The sequence below is a fragment of the Siphateles boraxobius genome, unplaced genomic scaffold (assembly GCF_051911475.1).
Source record: "Siphateles boraxobius isolate OS27281-9 unplaced genomic scaffold, OSU_SipBor_1 151, whole genome shotgun sequence".
In the NCBI taxonomy this organism is placed as follows: domain Eukaryota; kingdom Metazoa; phylum Chordata; class Actinopteri; order Cypriniformes; family Leuciscidae; genus Siphateles; species Siphateles boraxobius.
The window spans coordinates 1155001-1165000 of record NW_027508757.1 but is presented as its reverse complement, the minus strand read 5'-3'; the positions used below and the strand labels follow the sequence as shown (position 1 = coordinate 1165000).

Sequence of the window (10000 nt, the reverse complement as noted above, 5' to 3'; positions counted from 1 at the left end):
GGTAGCATAATGCAAAAATATATATATTTATACATAATTATATAAGTTGTACTGCATTTAATTTATTCTGATTTAAATTAAAAAAATCATCTTAATGTGGTATAAATTACTGCATTACAATAATTTGAATCTAATGAGACCCACCATTGAGAATTACATGAGAAATGAAAAGTACACTGTCTGTATGCATTACAGTAATGATAATTTGGGGGAAACATGTTTAATTGTCATAAATATAACATCACAAAGCAAAAATATCTTGTACGATACTGTGATGTTCAGCGGCAGACGGAAATATCGAATATAAGCTTAAAAAATACGAATACATTTATTTAAAAAAAAAAAGGAATAACAATAGGACAGCTGACTTGTCAGAGAGCATATGAAACAAAATATCTAATAAAATGCACTGTTAATGAAAAATTTATATTTTGTATCCACCTTATTCCTGACGAGCTTACTGCGTTTTGAATTATGGGTGGCACTTCCGGTTTGGGGAACTCCCATTCAAAAAGACTGAAACGAATCATTTCAAATCATAAGGTTGCCCTACAAATAAAGCTGATCCGTCAGTTTGACTCAATGAGCTATCAGTTTTCTTTCATGTTTTATCTAAGAAAAACATCAGAATAACGTAACACTTGGTATTTTAACGTGACATACTATAACAAGAATATCTATAGTAAGAGCTCTGAATTCTTTTCCTCATGATTATTTTCTTTTTTACTTTTGAATTTCGCTGTAATAGTATGATAAAGGTCAACATATACTGCACATTTGTGGTCTGTTCTCCCGATTTAATTTACGATGTAGCCTATACCAATTCACTGGAATACTCCCCAAATCCTGCACGTCTCTTTCCAGGTTTGGTTTCACAGGTAAATTTACAATTTATTATCCGTCAAAATGACGGAAATCACTTTAAAATAGTATCACGCAATGCTGAAGTAAAACATTTTTTTATTATTAAGGCAACGTATGTTACATACTACAGATTACCGCCGATGTTGCTGTGGAAAGATACTTTTTCATAGATTATTCATGGTCTGTTGAAAGTACCTTGTTTACGCTTTTACACTTTTAAATGTCCTTTTAATGTTCAATGGTTGAAGGGTAAGTAGAATAATGTAATGTCATCGTACACGGTTTAAAAATATATTATTGCGTCCAGAGCTAGTCTTTCACTGATTTAAATTGCATTGGAATACCCTGTGGAATTGTTAAATGTATAATGTATATCTATTTGTAAACTGATGCTTATGTACCCTCTCATCTTTTTATTTTATTTTTATTATTATAATTTTTTTTTATTCTTGTTGAGGCATGTGAATTATTTGTTTGTTATATGAGATATGACACTGTACATGCTACCTGTTGTTGACAATAAAAGCGTAATAAAAAAATAAAAAAAATAAAAAATAGTCTTTCACTGATTGTTTACAGCTTAACGGAAGTTACACCCATAATTCGCGCAAAGCGTCATGGGGCGCAGGAATACTGTGGATTGAAGATGAGTAACATCACCATAACCATAAAATATCATTCTAAGTTTTCAGCACTTAAGACAATTTAATAGGATTTTCAATGCAGAAAAACTATTAAAGGCTTGAGAAGTTGAAGTTGTCTTTATATGACTGATGAAAAACAAGAGCAATTAATGAAATTAGCAGAGAAGTCGTTGCTCTCGCTCTTTTGGTTGACATTTCAGATGAAATTTAATTTTACTTTTATTCTGCAATGTTGAACTGCTAGAAAAGCATTCGGAGTATCTTACGACGGTCCACATATGAGGTTTAGCATTTGACAAACACACGTGACCTTCACATGCTGATGTCAGTCACCCGCTCCTCTATTACACTTACACACACACACACACTCGCAGCGCTTCTTATGCAGGCTTATATTGGGTTGTGTGTCTAAAACAGGATCTGGAGTCCGGTGTCACAGTTCAACGCGACAGCCAGAGAATGTCACATATGTGAGACGCGTAACACACCAGCAGTCGGCTTTACATGCCACACTGAAATACACACACACACACACACACACACACACTCGCACACTCGCACACACGTTAGCACTGGCCTACCGACACACTGAAACATTCACACGCCCCTTAAACGCTCTGTAAATACTGTAAACACTTCAACACACACCCGGATTAGTTTCATCATGTATTGTGTAGATGCACTCATAATCATTTTACTTCCATAATGTGAGATATTTCCAGGAGACAGAGAAGATTACATGAGAGAAATGTAGAGAGGACTTGATTCATACAGGGACGGGATGGTAAAAGTGTCCCTGTAGACTACGGTACAAAAGTTTGGGGACGGTAAGATTCTTTAAAAAAAAAAAAGCCTCTTCTCCTCACAATTTATTTCATCAAAAAATACAGTAAAAACTGTAATATTAAGATATATTTTTACAATTTAAAACAGCTGTTTTCTATGTGAATATATAGCAAAGTGTAATTTATTCCTGTGATCAAAGCTGAATTTTCAGCATCATTACTCCAGTCTTCAGTGTCACATGATCCTTCAGAAATCACTATAATATGATGATTTGATGATCAAGAAACATTTATGATTATTATCAATGATGAAAACAGTTCATATTTTTGTGGAAACTGTGACAAATTTTATTTTTCAGGATTCTTTGATGAACAAAGTTCAAAAGAACAGCATTTATTTGAAATATAATTATTTATAACATTACAAATGTCATTAATGTGACTTTTGATCAATTGAATGCGTCCTTAGTGAATACAAGTACTAATTTCTTTCAAAAACAAAACTTTCTTACCGTACGCTTTTGAACAGTAGAGTATAAAGGTGATTGACATGAGCTGAAAAGGAAAGTTATTAATGATATTAATAATAATATTTTAATAATGGAGTAAGTTATTAAAAAAATAGATTATGAAGGCAAACATGTTTTTCTTTGGAATAACATCAGTGCTGTTAATTCACAATTAAACCAGGAACATGAATTAAGAAAGTAAATAAGCTCATTTATATTTCATGTTGATATTGATCGTCTTTCATTTAGAATAAATACTGCAATTTTCCATAAAAATCAGATTTGCCGATTTTGGTTTCGTGGTAACTTCAGGGCTCGAATTTCGGTGCGGGATTGCGGGTATTGCGCATCATTTTAATAATTCCCGCAGGTCTTGCGTTTAAAATGCGGGAAAGTCCCGCAAACATTCATTCAATCTAGCATGTAGGCCTATGAGTAAATTTAACCTAACAGATTATAAGATCAAATCAGTCATTTTAAAACTTTCTGCGAGACGCAATTACACAAACAGCATGATTGATTCTGCCATTGCCGCGTCTTCTCTGTCTCTTAAAATAGGTTCCACAAGGCGAGCCAATCACGGTGCAGCTGCAGACGGCGACTCTAGACTCTCGCGTTTCAGGAGTCGGGACATATCATGGAAATGTCACTTGCACAATCGGGCCATTGCATCGTCACTAATGTTTATAATTTGTGCGTCTTTTTAAGTCTTACCTATTTAAACATTCACGCGATTTTAACCCGCATAACAAACAGATCGTGAGTAACAAAACTGAGTTATTTTTCTTGAATTATAGCGCTTTAACGGTCAAAAGCACACAACATTGTCTAAATTCCAGTCTTGGGGAGTATCCTCTCAAACACAATCGGTTATGTCTTAAAAAATAATACAAAAAGAAAATGCATGTGACACTATAATGAAAACAGTATGGGCCGTTCACGTTGCGTCTTTTGCGCGTTCATCCTTTACTGAAACGTCTTCGTCTTCATGGAGAACGTGGCTCATGATCGCTTAGCAACAGGGAGCCCTTTTTAAAAGAGGAGAAAGTGGCGCGGACTGCGCTTTACACGCAACATGTGAACGTGGATCCGTGCACTAGCTCTTAAAGTGAGAGTAGCCTAAACTGTGTCTGTCATTATTGTATATAAAACAACAAAAGATAGCATTAATTGTAAGAAATCAGGATTAATAGCCTATGTATTCAAATTATACAGGACTAAAAGACTCTTCCGTGTTATTTTTCATTTGATTACTTTTTTCCGTTTCTAGCATTTCTGAATACTAGTGTTAGACCTAAACTTTTCTCTTTATTTTATGTATTTATTTGTGCTACTTTTTTCAATTTAATTCAAAGATTGAAATCAAGCTTCCTCTTGTTGTGTAAACTAAAAAAAATGAGCCCATTGTAAAAACACAAATACAATGAGTGAGCAAACATTTAGCTAAACGTATTTTTTTTTAAATTGTCTAAAAAAAACTCCCTCCTCAAATTAAAAAATCCCCTCCATAAGAATAACCTAAAGGGGGATTTCCCCCCTATTTTCCAAAACGAAATTCAGGCCCTGAACTTTATAGAGTAATAAAAAGAGCATATTTAATTGCAAGAGGGTATAAAAGTGTGTCCATGCAGAGGAGAATCTGTGTAGATCTGTATCTGTAGGTCATGTGTGTATCAGACTGTCAGCACCGAGAGACAAACACAGCCATGAGAAACAGCAGACATGCATAATCACATTACACTCAACAAACACACACACACACCAGAAAACAAGAAACACAGCCTTCAAAATATACATTTAAAAAGTAGATCACTTCCAGATGCCCAGACTTTACTATGATTACAGTCAGAATGAAATCAAATTCTGCATATATATATATATATATATATATATATATATATTAGTGGTGGGCCGTTATCGGTCGTTAATGTGCTGCGTTAACGTGAGACTCTTATCGGGCGATAAAAAAAATATCGCCGTTAATCTATTCTCAAGGTTGGGTTGGTATCATAAAATAGCTTTTTCGAATATCGTTATATTTTTGCGCAAATCGCGCAGCAGGGTATTTTCCTGTCAGGGACACAATGTGTATACTTTTACATGTTACGTTGATCGTTCCTCTCGTTACTTTACATGTTGTTAAATGAGTTTATTCCAAGCGCGCTGTATCTTTTTTATGGGCATGAGCGATGCTCAATTTACAAATGAATCACTCTTTTGGGTCGATTCTGTTCAAAGACTTCATCAAACAAGTTGGCAGATCTGTCTAAATCGGTTCGCGAATCAGTCTGAATGATCTGTTCAGTTCCTCACGCACTGAATCGTCTGAAGCGCGTTCAATCACACTCGACACGGAGTCGTAACAGGAAGATTTAAGAACATCAAGAGCTACAGTTTAGTCTAGTGAAAGCAAATCTGCAAATGCATCATATTTTTGCCAGCGATGAAGATCTTTATTAGTTGAACATCTTCGTAAGCTGTCTGTGAATGAATGATTCCACAGGACGATACATTCGAGTTCATTTCATTCAGCTAATACGTTTTACAACCAAACAGATTATTACGCCACGATAGCACTACTAAAAAGTATGACATTATCCGTTGGACATATACATTAATTTATAGGCTACAAAATAAATAAGCTACCATTGTGTACAGTTTATGAAATGAACACCCGCCATCCCGCAGTAATGTGTGTGTATTGCGCAGGGGTATAGTCACACGAATAGTTTACATTGATTGAAAACTAATTTGTTTAAAAAGGAGGAGGCTATTGCCGGTAAAGGCAGGTTCACATAAAATCATTATTACATATGACATTATTTTTTTATCTAACGAGCATCTGGTTTGGCGATGCAAAAACGGACTGTAGCTACGTCGTGCTTATTGTTTTTTTCTTCTTCCAATTAGCCTACTATGTTTTAAAAAAAACGACGAAAACATGTTACTTGTTCAATTAATAAACAGTTTGTTTGATGAAAAATCGCTAAAGATGAAATTGGCCTCCCTTTCTGTCATTGTGAGTGTGCGTTTTATTTATTTATTTTATTTTAGAATTTTATTTTACCGATATTCGACTTTTGCTCCTCTATTGTCGAATGGTATTTTTGGCAGAAATTCACATCCCTACGCGAGGCGAACTATTCTCAAAGACTTACTTTTAGTCATTATTTGGGTAGCACAGATATTCTGAATGCCTTCGGCAGAATTCAAATGAGCCATTTTAATCTAGATTAAAGCTCCAGTAGGTAGCTTTTGTAAACAAATATTTGTTAAAACTCTCATTATGTCCTGAAAGTAGAATATGAGACAGATAATCTGTGAAAAAAATCAAGCTCCTCTGGCTCCTCCCTGTGGTCCTACTGCCATTTGCAGAAATACACCGCTCCCGGTCAGAAACAACCAATCAGAGCCAGGAGGAATGTCTTAGCAGTGTCAATCACGCTCGTGTACGCGCTGATCACCCCTCTCTTGCACAGCGCGAGCGCGTACCGTCGTTAGTGACTCTCCTGTTCAAACTCGTTCATCCAAATGAACGAATCTTTTTTCGAGTCATTTCGTTCATAAAAAACGAACGAAATGACTCGAAAAAAGATTTGTTCATTTTGAACGAGTCTTTTTTGGAGTCATTTCGTTCATTCAACGAACGAATGACTCGAAAAAAGATTTGTTCATTTTGAACGAGTCTTTTTTGGAGTCATTTCGTTCATTTTCAACGAACGAATGACTCGAAAAAAGATTTGTTCATTTGGATGAACGAGTTTGAACAGGAGAGTCACGAACGACGGTACGCGCTCGCGCTGTGCAAGAGAGGGGTGATCAGCGCGTACACGAGCGTGATTGACACTGCTAAGACATTCCTCCTGGCTCTGATTGGTTGTTTCTGACCGGGAGCGGTGTATTTCTGCAAATGAGAAATACATTTGAGCCTTTGAAGCTGCGCTGAAACTGTCATTTGTTCCTTGAAACGTTTGTGTCCTATTGAAGTCCATTATATGGAGAAAAAGCCTGGAATGTTTTCATCCAAAAACTTAATTTCTTTTCGACTGAAGAAAGAAAGACATGGACATCTTGGATGACATGGGGGTGAGTAAATTATCAGCAAAAGTTTTTTTTTTAAAGTGAACTAATCCTTTAACGTTATCTTAGTAGCTATTTATAACTTATAGAAAGAGTGCAACCTTATAAAGTTACATGTATTGCAAAATACATAATGATTTGAGGACCAAGTTTGTAGTCAAAGTATGGGCAGGCCATAGTCAATGTAAAGTATATTGTTGATGTTTCGTCCCTATTAGTGAATGTTCCACAACTGTTTATAATCCGCCGTCATCGGTGGTCCTGCTTACTAGCCTGCGCGTTCACGGCAGGCGCCGCTGTGGGGGAGGAGCTGTGGAGGGAGGAGCTGTGGGGGAGGAGCTGTGGAGGGAGGAGCTGTGGAGGGAGGAGCTGTGGAGGGAGGAGCTGTGGGGGAGGAGCTGTGGAGGGAGGAGCTGTGGAGGGAGGAGCTGTGGAGGGAGGAGCTGTGGGGGAGGAGCTGTGGAGGGAGGAGCTGTGGAGGGAGGAGCTGTGGGGGAGGAGCTGTGGGGGAGGAGCTGTGGAGGGAGGAGCTGTGGGGGAGGAGCTGTGGAGGGAGGAGCTGTGGAGGGAGGAGCTGTGGGGGAGGAGCTGTGGGGGAGGAGCTGTGGGGGAGGAGCTGTGGAGGGAGGGCTGTAGTGTAGCAGAGAGCAAGGGGGTTGGACCTGTAAGTTGTGCTTGTTCCATTTTTCAGGCTAAGTCGACATTTTCTCAAAACTCCCTACTGCAGCTTTAATTCCAAGATTCCAGTGAGATTAATCTAGATTAAAAAAATTAATCTATGCCCACCTCTAATATATATATATATATATAGGCCATATGGAATATTGCAGTATTTATTATAGATGATTATCAGTGCACATCATTATTGTTTTAAACCCATTTGGCTCATAATCTTGAATTAGAATAACTTCTGATTACAGCATCTCTTCTCTTCTCTGATGGTGTGGGCGGGGCAACCTGTCACCAATCAATTCCCCACGGTCAAAATCAAGCCCCGCCCACATTTGTTCTTGTTCCAGAAGTGTTTCACTCGGATATACGACACAATAAGGAAAGAAAAGACGAGCGCAACTTCCGTTTCATGCTGACTTTAAAGAGTGTTGTTGTGTTCTTTTATTGCAATGCAAAGCAGACGCATGATCAAATACATCAGGGTTTCCCGCAGCACTTTGAAACTAAGGCCGCCTTAACTACGTCGTCAAAAAAAATGATATGAGCGATATCCGCCGTGTTACTCTGTCCTGTTTTCTCCCTTTCAATCTTTAAATATGTGATAAGCCTTCGTGTTCGCTTCAGTCTTGTAATCAGCGCGTTCTTTCACAGCGGCGCCAAGCACGTCAGAACAAACAGAGTGTGTGTGTGTGTGTTCATCTGAGCCTCATTGGTCTGTCACTGCTCATCAATGTCAGAATATTTGAGATGACCAATCAAATCAAAGTAGGCGGGCTTTATGTTCGCAGCGCGAATTTTAGCAGAGCAACTGCGAGATCAGATGCAAGTTGCTAAACTAAACATTTTCTATTTGACAGTTTTTTTAGGTCATAAATGTTAAACGAATCACAAAAATAATCAGGCAAACATCATTAAAAAGATATAAGACTCAAGTTTCAGTATTTGTCTTAATTTGTGTCAGGAGTTTTGCAATTCCAACCCCCAACCCACACACCACCACCTTAACGAACACATTTTCTGCGGGAAACCCTGTACATCAATGTTCAATAACGAAATGTATTCATATTCATAATAAAAAAACTAATCTAATATAGTCAGGCTATAGCTATGGATGTATTCAGAGCTGTTACCAATACAAATCAACACCAGCAAACACATCCAAAACTGACTCTTAAAAATACAATCCAGATTATTCTCTCTTCTAAACGCCCGACAAACACTTTTAACAAGCGCACCGCTGCATTCAACAACAGATATACTTATACTTATGCCTGACAGACTGAAGGAAGACACTGCGCTGACAAATCATGTTCACCTCGACCCAACGAATAAAGAAAGTAAAAGCTTTGTTTGATTCGTGCAGAATTACAGTTACAGCGCTTTAGAGCTACTGAACTTTGCTTTTCATCTGTTCAGGACATTTTTATTAGGTTTCCAACATCTCCAAAAGAAAATTCTACACAGATACGTTTGAAGTATGATAAAAACACACTGATATGAATGAACAAACATAATCCAGCCTGAAGCCAAAGGAATCTGAGCGATTTGACAACAGTCGTCGGCTCACTTTCACTAGACACCAAAAAAGGAAGAAACATCCATTTCAGCGGCGCTGAAAACAGTCCAGAAGAGTCAAACGTTCGTGTGACGCAATTGTGTGTTTGTTTAAACCGTTTCTGAGAAATCCCTGGTATATACACACACACATTAAAGATACAGTGGCCACTAAAGGATATTTGAGTCTGAACCTCGAGGCTCTTTAAAGGCAGTATTTCAGGCACTGTAATGTTATCAGCAGAAGTTTCTTTCTTTTAGTCAGAATGTCACTTCTCAGAAAACACAATCCCATAATGCACTGCAAGCCGATCTTAAATAATTCCAAGATGGTGGATAAAACATGAAAAATGTTGATTATAATTACACTTCTGTTCAAAAGTTTGGAGTCGGTAAAATTAGCTAAACATGTTTTTAACTTTCATACAGCACGGATTATAATGTTACGAAATATTTCTGTTTCAAATAAATGCTGTTCTTTTGAACTTTCAATGTTTCCAACATTGATATTAATAATCATAAATGTTTCTTGAGCATCAAATCATCATATTATAGTGATTTCTGAAGGATCATGTGACACTGAAGACTGGAGTAATGATGCTGAAAATTCAGCTTTGATCACAGGAATAAATTACAGCTTACAATATATTCACATAAAAAAACAGCTATTTTAAATTGTAATAATACTTCACAATTTTATTGTACTTTAATCAAATAAATGCAGCGTTGGTGGCCAGAGACTTATTTAACAAACATTAAAACATTTTACAAGCCCTAAACTTTTGAACAGTAGTGAATATTTTTTTCAGTGCTAAAAATGTTGGTAAAAATCAACTATTCGACTCAATATGTGTGCCTTTTTAAAGCCTACTAATGCCTAGTATTAAAATCC

General features: G+C 37.0%; 1 protein-coding gene across 20 annotated transcripts in view; it reads right to left on the bottom strand.

Moving 5' to 3' along the window:
• LOC143738797 (calcium-activated potassium channel subunit alpha-1a-like) overlaps positions 1-10000 on the bottom strand; it is a 118696-nt gene that overhangs the window by 92033 nt on the left and 16663 nt on the right. The gene's annotated exons all lie outside the window — the stretch shown is intronic.